Below are 12,112 nucleotides of genomic sequence, written 5' to 3' on the forward strand. Positions count from 1 at the left end.
CTTCAGGGTATATACCTAGTAATGGAATGGCTGGGTCAAATGGTATTTCTAATTCCAACTTTTGAAGGAATCACCATACTGCTTTCCACAATCGTTGTACCATTTTACAATCCCACCAGCAGTGTACGACAGTTCCAATCTCTCCACATTCTCTCCAGCATTTGTTATTTTCTGTCTTGTTGAACTTTGCTGCCAGTGCTGGAGCAAGATGGTACCTCATGGTTGTTTTGATTTGCATCCCTCTTATAGCTAATGATCATGAGCATTTCTTCATATGTTTGTTGGTCGCTTGAATATCCTCCTTGGTGAAGTGTACTTAGACTTATTTTGCTACTCTTTTTCTAATTGTTGGAGATGTTGGGATAAGGTATTGATTTTGGTGGGATAAGGTATAGATTTTGGCTCTTTCTTCTTTCATGCTATAATTTCTCTCTGCGTACCACTTTTGTTGTTTCCCAAAGATTTTTGTATGTTGTGTTTTCATTCTCATAGAACTCAAGGAATTTGTTTTCATGCCATTTATTATATCTTCCATCATCCGGTAGTTTTTAAGCAGGGAGTTATTTCGTGTGTTTGATTTTTTTTTTTCCTTCATCATTCTATTGTTGATTTCTAATTTTAAAGCATTTTGATCTGAGAAGAAGCTTTGCAGTATTTCAATGTTTTTAATTTTATTGAGGCTTGCTTTCTGGCCTAACATATGGTCCATTCTGGAGAATGTTACAGATGCACTGGAAAAGCAGTATTATCATGCTGCTGTTTAGTAGCGTGTTCTACATATGTCTATAAGGTAAATTTTGTTGATTACATTGTTTAGTTCTTCTGTGTCTTTGTTGAGCTTCTTTCCAGTTGTTCTATCCTTCAAAGAAAATATTATATAAAGTCTTATATTATTGTGGAGTTGTCTATTTCTCTTTTCAATTCTATTAAAGTTTCATTTGTATTTCAGGCGTCTTTCACAATGCATAGATATTGTTATGGCTATGTTCTCTTATTCGAATGATCTTTTAACTATTATGTAGTATCCTTCCTTGTCTATTATGGTGATTTTTGTTTTAAAATCCATTTTTATCAGGAATAAATATTGCCACTCTTGTTCTTTTTTGAGTGTTATTTGCTTCATTTTCTTTTTTCCAAATTTTGATTTTTAATCTATTTTTCTCTTTGTATCTAAGGTGTGTCTCCTATAGACAGTATGTTGATAGGTCAGATTTTCTATCCATTTTGCTATACTCCGCATCTTGACTGGTGTATTTACTCCATTTAAGTATAGTGTAATTATCTACAAGTATTAATTTATTGCTGGCATGTTGGTGTGTTTTATTTTCTGGTGTTGCTGATTTATTTGCTCCATTTAATATTTTTGTGCTGAGCTCATTTTGTTTAGATTTTGTTATCATTTCTTTCATTGTTATTGTTGTAGTGTGTGCTAAATATTTATAGTTTTCCTCTTTTTTATTTTGGTGGGAAAATTTATTAATTTTCTTTGTGGGAGCCCTGTAATGTATTATTTTATTCCCAACTTTAATACAGTTCATTCTACCTTGAAATCATCTTGACATCTTTTCCATCTAGAAGTTCTTTATCTACACCATTTATTCCTTCTTTTTGCTTTGTAGTTATTCTCTTTACAAATTGATGTTTGTGTTGTTTTCATGTGAATTAATCTCAGGTCATTTTCTGTTATTGTTGCTTCTCTGTCCAAAGCACTCTTTAGGATCCCCTGTAATGTTGATTGGGTTTTCACAAATTCCCTTAATTTCTGTTCATCTAGAAATGTCCTTATTTTGCCCTCATGTTGAGGGATAATTTTTCTGGATATATAATTTTTAATTGGCTGGGTTTTTTTTTCCAGCTGCTTTCAAGATTCTTTCTTTATTGTTGGCTTTAGAAATTTTTATTATTGTATGCCATGGTTACTTTCTTTTGAGGTCTATTCTGTTTTGGGGTTTGCTGAGCTCCTTAAATGCATATCTCCTCATCTTTCATCATATAGGGAAAATCTCTTCCAATAAATCTTCCACAATTTTCTCTCTCTCTCTTTTTGTCTCTCCCTATTCTAAAATTCTCATCACATGTGAGTTATTCCTCTTGATTGTATCCCACATAAATCTTAAGATTTCTTCATTTATTTTCATTATTTTCTCTGTTTGTTCTTCTTACAGAGTAGTATTGAGAAATTTGTCTTTAATCTCACTAATTCTGTTTTCCATAGATTCAATTCTACATTGCCCAACACATTTGTTATCTGTTTCTGAAATTTCAGTATTAGTCTTCTGGATTTCTATTTATTGTTTTTATATGGCTTCTAACTTTTCATTTCTTTTGCCAGTTTTTTCTTGTATTGTTTTTTGAATTCTCTTAGAGTTTTGTCTGTGATTTTCTGGATTTTGTCAGTGTTATCCTTGAACTCTTAATCCATTGGAAGTTCCTAAATATAATTCAGGGAGCTCTGGTAGCACAGTGCCTAAAGCATTTGACTGCTAACCAGAAGGCTGGTGGTTCAAACCCACTAGTCACTCCTTGGATGGAAAGTTAGGCAATCTACTTCCATAATGATATCACCTCAGAAACCCAAGGAGCAGTTGCTATGAGTCATGTCCGACTTGATGGCAAACAACAACAATAAAAAATATAATTCATTTGAATTTCCTATAAGGTAGTTCCAATGTCTTTTCTTTTTCAGAGAAGTTTTCTGACTCTGTATTTTGGTCACTTTTTTGTACTACTTTATCTTAATTCTTTGTGTAAACTCAGATTGTTGTCTCTGAGATGTCATGATGTTGTTATATTTATAATTAGTTGGTGATTGTATGTTGGTGTGTTTCATTCAGGATTTTGTTTTTCTTTGTTGTGTTTTGATATATCCAAGTGAAGTGTGTTGTACACTACTCTGTACACTAGTTTGGCAAAACTTGGATGCTCACCATTTCTCTCCTGGTGGTTGTGATAGAGGACAAAGTGTGTGCATACTTATGTGTTCACTGTTCATGTAGAGCAGTTGAGGTTGGTTTGGGCTGGTGTTGGCTGCCATCTATCATCAGTTAGTTGGTGTAGAAGAATGTGGTGGTTCTCACACTGTGGGTGGGCCTACAGAAGGTATGGATGTGATTGGGTTGTGTGGGCATGGTTGCTGACTCCCTCTGGGTAAGACAAATAAATAAATAAAGGGGAAAAATTTAAATGACTCAACAAGAAAGAAAATAACAATTCAAATAATAATAATAAAAGTTGTGCCAAGATGGTAAAACACACAGACTAGCTACTCAGACCCTGTACAATAAAGAAACAAGAAACCAAATGAAACATGTACAGCTGCTAATTCGGAAACTCTGGTACTTGAAGGAAAGGAAAATAAAGCGGATCAAATTCTGACTAGAAGAAACTGAATGGAAACAACAAACAAGGAGACATACGGAGCTGCAAACAGTAAGCTATTTTGTCCATGTGACCAAATGCAAGCAGTATTTCAATTGAGGAAGCAACCTGATCATTTGTTCCACTTATTGAAGGCTGCTTAGTCACTCACGCTTGTAGCTGGTGACCAAAATTGTGCAACATCCACTTTATTCCCAGTCACCGGAGATGTGACTATCCCCCACACCATCCCAACTTCTGGACTGGTAGCAACTTGTTCTAGGATCAAGTAACATATCCTCAGCCACCTTCTGGGGTGCCAAGAACTCCTTCTGTGATCAAGTACCTTATGCCAGCCTCCTTTTTGACTAGACAGAATTTCTGTGACTGAGTACCCTGCTCTTAGCCACCTTTTAGGCTGGTAGGAATTCCTTCTGGAACCAGGCACCTTACCCCTATTCACCTCCAGGACTAGCAGGAACTCCTTTCAGAACCAGGTGCCCTGTTCCTTACTGCCTACTAGGCCAGCAGGAACACTGCTCAGGTGCCCTAACCCCAAGTTTTCTTCTTCCTTTCTTTCCATTTTCTTTTCTTTCCCTCACTTGTTTCTGTTTTCTTTCTTTTTCTTGTTCCTTTTTTTCCTTCTATTTCTTCTTTTTTTCCCTTATCTCATTCCTTCATTTTCTTTTTGTATTTTTCCTATTTTTCTTTATTTTTTCTTTCTTTTGTTCTTTTCTTTTTCTCCTTCTACCCACTTTCTTCCTTTGTTTGTTTGTTTCTCTTTTTGTGGTTATTTTAATTTAATTGAATATTTAGTTTGGATATTATCATTGGTCTTTAATTTTCAAAAGTCTTGTATTTCTTGTAGAGACTGATTGCAATAATTATGATAGGAATATTTTATTCCTCTTTTCCTGGTATATTAACCAGGCATCCTCCTGATAGACAGGATGGGGGTCATGGAATATTTACTCAGCTCTGGAAAGTCAGGATGTTTACAGTTCTATCAGTCTTCCTATTATAGGTTCTGGCCCTGATGGATATTTAGCAAACCTAAACATCTGCAAAAACACAAAAGTACTATGTAATATACTCCATCTGTACCATATAAATTGATGTGAAAATGAGTCAAAAATTTGTTCAAAGTTGTGTAGTTACTATTGTGCTCTAAAATTATGGAAAACCAGAAGTATTAAATCAGTGAAATGGACTTCACCAATAAGTCATCTATGAAGTTAGCATCCTCCAGTTCAGTTCAGCATCTGCATTTCCATGGCTGTTAGTCCTGCCACTACTTACCAACAATGAACACAGTTTTAAAGTTCAACCAATGAAACATTTCAACAGATGTTTGATTTCCACAAACCATACTTTTTCCTAAAGAAAGCTTTATGGTACTAGCAAATTAATACAGTTTATGAGCAGAAAAATCTAATTCCATTTTTTAAATTATAAAACCAAAGTCCAACATTATTTCAATTATTCATTAAGCTATGCCATGAATGACAGTATTTTTTGAGGAATTTTTAAAGTACAATACAAAGCTTTTATTGTCTTCATTTAAAAACAAAAATAAAAAAACTCCAGAAGGCACACAACACCCTTTCTCCTCCCACACACACATTTCCTGGAAAATATTTCTTTCTGGATAATGAATACTAAGATCCTAAATCAGACTTCTGATGATGCAACAATAGGCCCACAGGACATCTTTCACAAGGGAAGTTTACCATTATTCTTTGAGAATAAGATGCTTCTGAAAAAAAAGGTTCCTATTGTATTGAACCATGTATTGCTGATACTAAAAATTTTTGACCTTCATAATGCAATTTCATATAGTTCAATGAACAATTGTGACTGATGAAAGTATATCATATTACATGTTTACAGCAACTTAAAGTCATGCACAGTCTCCACCCCTATCAGTGGAGGCTTATGTGTTGGTATGATGCTAAATAAGTTTCAGTGAATCTTCCTGACCAACACAGACTAGGAAGAAAGGCCTGGGGATCTACTTCTGAAAATCAGCCAATGAAAATGTTCATAGATCATAATGGTTAGAACACCAACTAATCATGGGGATGATACATGTTTCCTTCTGCTGTGTATGGGGTAGCCATGACAGATGCTGACTGGACAACAGCTAACAATGAAGTAGCTTTGAGAAACCATTCAAATACGTTGCTTCATTTGATCCATAAAATAATCTATTAGGCAGGGAAGTAATAAGTATTCCTTTTTTACAGATGAGTAATCTGTGCTTTAGAAATATGTAGTGGCTTGGCTCAGTCACATACTGGAAAGCGGCAGAGCTCATTCTTCTAGATCCCAGTGCAGAGCCTTTTGCTGTGTAGTAGACAGGAACTCCATTCACAGACATTTAGACTGTAATATGCACATGAATGTTCAAACAAGGAGAAGAATGGAGGCTGATGGAGGCTGAGTGTCTTGGCGGGCAGGGCACATTTCTAATTTACACAAAACCCAGACAAATTAAACAGACACAGAATTATCTCCTGACTAAGGAATCATCTTTTAGAATAAGCCTTTGTTAATGATGTTTTTTAATTTTTTTTTACTGTGGCATGAAGACTGTAGATTTATCTAAATAATCTGGCATGTTATTCTGGTTTATTGCAATTTTGGAAATTTGAACAATCTTAGGAGCATAGTAACTGCATAAATGAAAATAAATTGTGATAAAATGATAGGCAATGTGATAGGAAGAATTCTGATATGACTTACATTTCACTCCCTGATGCATACAATCTGAATATTCCCCTTCCTTACAGTATAGATGGGAACTGTGGATATGATGGGATGGGATATGGAGTCATGATGATGTCATGTTATATAAGAATCTTTCTTAGAAGACTTAGGATAGATTCTCCTGCTGGCTTTCAAGAAGTAAGCTGATATATTGTGAGAGGGCCATGTGGCTAGAATCTGAGAGCAGAGTGTAGGAGCTGAGACTGATACCTGGTTGATATGGAAGCCAAAAAGAAAATAAAGATCTCAGTCCTACAACCTCAAGGAACTGAATTCTGCCAATAACCAGTGACCCTGGAGGAGCACCCTGAACTCACCATGAGACCACAGTCCCCATTAATGACCTTGATATCAACTTGTTTAGACTATGAGCAACTGTCCAACCTAATCTCTACCCAGACTTCTGACCCATAGAAACTGTGATATAGTAAATTTGTGTTATTTTAATCTTATTAATGAGTGGTAATTTGTTATGCACTAATAGAAAACTAATACAAGGAGGCATGCATCAGATTAATTCATGGTAGTCCTATGTGGGTATTAGACTAAGTTGCTAATTGTTCACTGCTGAGGTCCTACTCATCTATCAGTTTGTAGTAGGTGCCGTCAAGTCGACCCAACTCATAGCGACCCCTCCTTGGGTTTCTTAGGCAGTATCAGTACGGAAGTAGATTGCCCCATCTTCCTTCCAAGGAGTGGCTGGTGGGTTTTGAACCCCCAGCCTTCTGGCTAGCAGTCAAGTGCCTTAGGCAGTATGCTATCAGAGCTCCTAAAAAGAGAAGGCCCGGCTACCTGGTGGGAGCAGCTGGTGGGTTTGAACTGCCAGTCTTGGGTGTGGCAGCTGACTGCCTGAGGCCCTGAGGTCTTCCTCTAGGATTGTAGGGGGAAAATATTGAGCAATGAAAGAAGCATAAAAAGAAGAAAGAAGGATATACAGAGTCACTGTACCAAAAAGAATTGGTCAAAGTTCAAATATTTCATGAGGTAACCTATGATCAAGAACCAATGGTATTGACCTTGTTGATATGGTGGTGCCTTTTGCCATGGCATGAAAGTGAAAAGCAAATTCCAGGCATCACCAAAACTGGTTCTCTGGAGACTTGAGAGGTTACATGTCACTCTCTCTCTCTTCTTCCTCCAAATAACTACAGAGAACTCAGTGGTGCTACTCAATTGGAGAATTCTACTTTCCCAGGCTCTGTCTTTTACCATGAAGATGAAATGATAGTGGCATTACCAAGAGACTTTGGTGCCAACAAATGGCATGTATCTATGGTGACTTCTGTAGATTCCCTTGGTCTTGAAATAATGAACTGTATTTATATCCTGGACCCAGAAAAGCTCACCCTGAGTGTCTTGTATGGAAACTACCAGAAAAGTGCATGACGAGTACGAGATGACCATCAGAGTCATGGATAACAATGCTACTATAATACACAAAGCCACCACATATCAGATCAGCTGTCCAGCTATGAAACCAGAAAGGCGTCTGTCCAAATGTCTTATAGGATCCACAAACTGCATGAAGGATTCCATGCCTTTTTCTTTTCCAAGGGTTATGCCCAGCTTTGATGAAAAGATTATGGGAAGACTTCCTCTGCTGGGATGGATCCTTAAGGTTGGTGAGGGTCCAGTCTGAAATTTGATCCTTGAGGAAGCCATAAAACAAGGATATACTGCCCTGATTGATAGTGGCAAGATGATCCTCTAAGTATAATTCAATGCTACTGGAGTGACACACTACAAGCAAGATAAAAGTCATCTCTATATGGTGCCTCTGACACTTACATGTGAATCTTCTGGGCAAACAATCATACTTTTGACACAAATGATTTGCATGATAGATCCTGTGACATGTAATGCCACACATATGACTTTTACCATACTGGAGTTTCCTGGGAAATTAAAAGCTGTGAGCACTGAAAATGGGACATTGATGTGAGCCACTTGCAGGACAATGGGATTGATGCAGAAGTAACAAATGGCTTGAGACTGCATTTCAGTAAAAGCTTTTCTAAAACAAACATGTACAACATACCTATCCTATCAGTTTTATTTATCACTCAGGCTGGGTTTTCATTTTCTTCTGGAGACTATCTCCATGGTAATTCATCCTGAATGTCTCTGTGAATCACCACTTTCTAGAGTAGTTACAGATGACTGTGTATATAAGATGGGTTCACGCAGTTAGAGATCTACAGCCACCAAACTAGACTAGCCCTTGACTTGGATACCCTCAGAGTGGGAGACTCATCTTGTGTGCCTGTCTTCAAAGCTCAGTCTCAAGAGCTGGTATGGTTTCACATACCCCTGAATGGATGTGGAATGAGACATGAGTTTAAGGAAGACAAAATCATCTATGAAAATTAAATGCATGCTCTCTGGGAAAGTCTTCCAAGCAAAATTTCCAGAGAGAGTGAATTCAGAATGACAGTGAAGTGCTATTACAGCACCAATAACATGCTAATAAACATCAATGTTGAAAATCTTCTTCCTCCAGTAGCTCAGTGAAGCCAGGTCTACTTGTTTTCATCCTGCAAAACTACCCAGATAACTCTTACCAACAACCTTTTGATGACCATGAGTACCCTTTGTTTAGATACCTCCACCATCTAATTTACATGGAAGTGAAAGTCCTAAATAGGACTGACCCCAACATCAAGCTGGTCATAGATGACTGTTGAGCAACAGCCACCATGGACGCAGCCTCTCTCTCCCAGTGGAATATTATTGTGGATGGCTGTGAATACAACCTGGATAACTACCAAACCACTTTCCATCAGGTTGGTTCTTCTGTGACTCAACCTGATCACTATCAGAGATTTGATAGTGATCTCTGTCTCAAGAACCCAAGCACTCTCTAGCCTGTTGTGCTTCCACTGCAGTGCCTTCATCTGCAAAGTCTCTCCTGATTCCCCTCTGTTTTCTGTTACTTGCCCTAGACCATCTAGGAGGAGAAGGAGAGAGACAGGGGCCACTGAAGAAGAGAAAGCTACCAGAAAGCAACCATAAGCCTCCCAGGAGCCAACTTCTTGTTATCAGACAGTAATTCACTCAGAGATCTTGGGGACTATAAAGAACACAGGACCACTGAAGACATCACTTTTAAATCAATAGTTGCTATGGCTGCCTTAGTAGGTGTTGTGGGAACTCTAGGCCTTGTCACTTATCTACACAAGAAAAGAACCATAAAAATAGCTATGAGACCAGATAAACTACATGGTGCTTGGCTACCACTGTCAATCACTCAGAGTGGGATCTATGTAGGAGATCCTGGATAGAGAGGGAGAACAATATGGAACAAAACTCAAAATCATTTGGAAAAAAAGAGGGGGGGAAGACAGGTTTGCTGGTCTGATAGAACCTGGTAGAACCACTGAGACTATGGGCCCTAGCTGTCCTTCAGGTCTAGAATTGAACCCACACCTGTGGCTTCCAGCCAAACAAAGGGCAAGCATATGAGTTGAACATTTACCTGAGGTAGATACCCTCCTTGGAGAGAACAATCATGGAAGAATAGAAGGGCTGTGAATGCACAGGGAGACAGCTCTGGGGGCAGGAGTGCATGGAGGGATGGACATAGGGAAGAGGTAACTATAGGGAGGAAGTGGGAAGGGAGCTGTTGCATTGGATAAATTGTAATCAATATATATGCAAACTGCTGTATGGAAAGTGAATTTGCTCTGTAAACTTTCACCCAAATCACAAGTTAGAAAAAAAAGAACAAGAAGAAAGAAAAGTACCGTAAGTTCCTAACTGGATTTTCCAATAAAATTATTTAAGTAAAAATATATATATATATTCAAAAGAACCAATGGTATTGAAGGAAGAAGTCCAAGCTCCACTGGAGCCGCTGGTGAAAAGCAAGATTCCAGGAGTTGAAGGGATATTCATTGAGATGTTTCAATAAATGGATGCAGTGCTGGAAGTGTTCACTTATTTATGCTAAGAAATTGGGAAGAGAGTTACTTGGCTTATATAATGGAAAAGATCAATATTTGTGCCCATTCCAAAGAAAGATTATCCAATAGAATGTGGAAATTATCTATCAATATCATTAATATCATACACAAGTAAAGTTTTGATGAAAATAATGAAACAAAACAAGACAAAAAAACATTGCAGCAGTCCTTCGACAGGAAACTGCCAGAAATTCAAGCTGGATTCTGAAGAGGATGTGGAATGAGTGATATCACTGTAGATGTCAGAAGAACAATACTGGAAAGATGTTTACCTGTGTTTTGTTTTCTATGCAAAGGCTTTTAATTGTGCAGATCAAAATAAATTATGGATGACATTGTGATAAATAGGAATACCAGAACATTTGATTGTGCTCATGAAGTACCTGTACATAGACCAGGAGATAGTCATTTGAGCAGCACAATGGGATGCTGCATGAATAACAATCCAAGAAGCTGGACAATATGTGTAAAAATGGGGCATCAGGATTGAAGCAAAATTCATTAACCACCTGAGATGTGCAGATAACACAACCTGGCTTGCTGAAAGTGAAGAAGACCTGGAGCACTTACTGATGAAAATCAAAGACCAGCTTTCAGCATGGATTACAACTCAACATCAAGAAAACAAAAGTCCTCACACCTGGATTAATAACAGAGAAAAGACTGAAATTGTCAAGGATTTTGTTTTCTTGGATCCATCATCAACACTGTATTAGAGTTTAAATTCTAAAACACTTCAACATAAAGGAAACAAAAATCCTCAGAACTGGATGCAATAAGCAACATCATGATAATTGGAGAAAAGATTGAAGTTGTCAAGGATTTTATTTTACTTGGACTCAAAATCAACATCCATGTAAACAACAGTTGAGAAATTGAAGGGCATACTGCACTGGACAAATCTGCTACAAAATCTTCTTTTAAGTGTTGAAAATCCAAGTTGTCACTTTGAAGACTAGGTGTGCCTGACCCAATCCATTGTTTTTCAATAGCTTCATATGCATGCATATGAAAGCTGCACAATGAATAAGGAAGACCATAGAAGAATTTAAACATTTGAATCTTGGTGTTGTGAAGAAAATTGAGTATATCATGGACTGCCAGAAGAAGGAACAGACCAAAATGTTTTTATCAGGCATGATCTAGTCATACCAGTTACTTAAACAGAGAAAATTTAATATGTCAAAAAAAAGAGATTGCATTATCTTTCATTACAATCTTGATTCATTCTCATGTCCCCTGCATAGTAAACAATACCATCATCTACCCAGTTAGTTACTCAATACAGAAACTCCTGAGTTCTGCCTACATCATTCCCTCTCCTGTCTCTACTCTTATGCTCTAATTTTTACCAAAAGCTTCTGTTTCTAACTTCTAAATATCTCCAGAATGTGCCCTATTACAATTATTTCCATTATATCTACCATGGTTTAGCCCAACAACCACTGTTACCTTGATAAAACCAAATCTCTTAATTGGTCTTCCCACACCCACTCTTGCTCTCCTCAATCTATAAATCACAATTATAGTGAGAATTATTTTTGCAAACAGAAATTGTGCAATATCATAACAATAGACATAAATAGAAAATAGAAATAAATTTTCTATTGTCCCAAAAAAGAACTTGTTGTATCCCAAAAGGCTCTCTGTCTAGCTCCTGCATGTCTTTTCAACCTCATCATAAATTATTTGCCTCTTTTCTCTAGATAACCCAGTCAGACTGGAAACTTTTGCCTGAGGGACCTGCGTCATAAATTTCTCTATTGTCCTCCTATTTTGTTTCCTAGTTTAATGTGTATTTTTCCATTTCTCAATTTATATATCATTTGTTCTAGGAGGTCTCCACTGATCATTCCTGCTCTCAGACAATGTTAGCTCCCCCTTCTCTAAACTTCAATGGCACATGTTACTTCCTCAATATCTGTCATCTTACTTGACTGTACATTTAAGGAGAGCAAGGTATATACTTACTTCACTTTCCAGTTTTTCCCTAAAACCAACAACAGTGCATGTCACAATACAGA

The 12,112-nt window shown here is 37.2% G+C and overlaps 1 pseudogene; it reads left to right on the forward strand.

Annotated features, from left to right (window-relative positions):
* The first annotated feature begins 7,174 nt into the window (after nt 1-7,174).
* On the forward strand, nt 7,175-11,826 carry LOC103192397 (annotated as a pseudogene).
* The last annotated feature ends 286 nt before the right edge of the window (nt 11,827-12,112 follow it).

Source organism: Orycteropus afer, unplaced genomic scaffold, assembly GCF_000298275.1.
Source record: "Orycteropus afer afer isolate SDZICR_OR568_19922 unplaced genomic scaffold, OryAfe1.0 scaffold00027, whole genome shotgun sequence".
Lineage (NCBI taxonomy): Eukaryota > Metazoa > Chordata > Mammalia > Tubulidentata > Orycteropodidae > Orycteropus > Orycteropus afer.